The sequence below is a fragment of the Octopus bimaculoides genome, chromosome 3, assembly GCF_001194135.2.
Source record: "Octopus bimaculoides isolate UCB-OBI-ISO-001 chromosome 3, ASM119413v2, whole genome shotgun sequence".
Taxonomy (NCBI): domain Eukaryota; kingdom Metazoa; phylum Mollusca; class Cephalopoda; order Octopoda; family Octopodidae; genus Octopus; species Octopus bimaculoides.
Genome location: NC_068983.1, coordinates 144,178,414 through 144,179,292, shown reverse-complemented (window position 1 = coordinate 144,179,292; position 879 = coordinate 144,178,414). Strand labels below are relative to the sequence as shown.

The window sequence follows — 879 nt, the reverse complement described above, 5'->3', positions numbered from 1 at the left end:
TATATATATATATATATATACATGCATGCATACTTATATGCATACACATATACATAGATAAATGCAAACGTATACATGCGTACATATTTATATACATTCATACAAGTATATACATTGCATACGCATAAATACATACATGTAAAAATATTATCAAACGTACACAGGTCTCCGTCAGCGTCGTTGGGAAGTGTATTTCGGTGACTCGATCCACTGAACTAGCTATCCAATAGATTAGCGAATAAGTGGCAGAGTGTTCCGCAGACACGTGTAATCTAAATGTAATTCTCGAACAGATTCAGCAGAACGCAGGTCCCAAGGCTATGGTGACGGACACATACCCACGCGATTCTGTGGAAGCGAATCCGAAACAGCATGAACCACATGAGGATGAAACGGATTTCCTAACCACTTAACCATGCCTGCACACAGACGCGCACCAACAGACACACACACACGCATACACACACACACACACACACACACACACACACACTCACACACACACACACACACTCTCACTCACGTACACACATACGCGCACACACACATACACACATACGCACACACATATACGCATACGTACACGCACATGTCGAAGTAGTGAAGATTTTTGGTCGATAACTAATAAGGGATGAAAGTGTCGACATCTTTTCTATGTTGTTTTTACATGTTTTACGTATTTGCTGTCCTCGTCTTTCTGTACCGTTTTTACTATTACACACACACACACACACACACATACACGCACGTACGGTCGTACACACGCGCGCGCGCACAGAGACACACACATAGCTTTTATTACTATATATAATAGTAATATATGTTATTACTATATATTAACAAATGTGTATATGTATGTATGTATATATATATATATAT

At 39.4% G+C, this 879-nt stretch overlaps 1 protein-coding gene across 1 annotated transcript in view; it reads right to left on the bottom strand.

Moving 5' to 3' along the window:
* The window catches only part of LOC128247383 (G-protein coupled receptor GRL101-like), a 573,113-nt gene that overhangs the window by 570,482 nt on the left and 1,752 nt on the right, over nt 1–879 (bottom strand). The gene's annotated exons all lie outside the window — the stretch shown is intronic.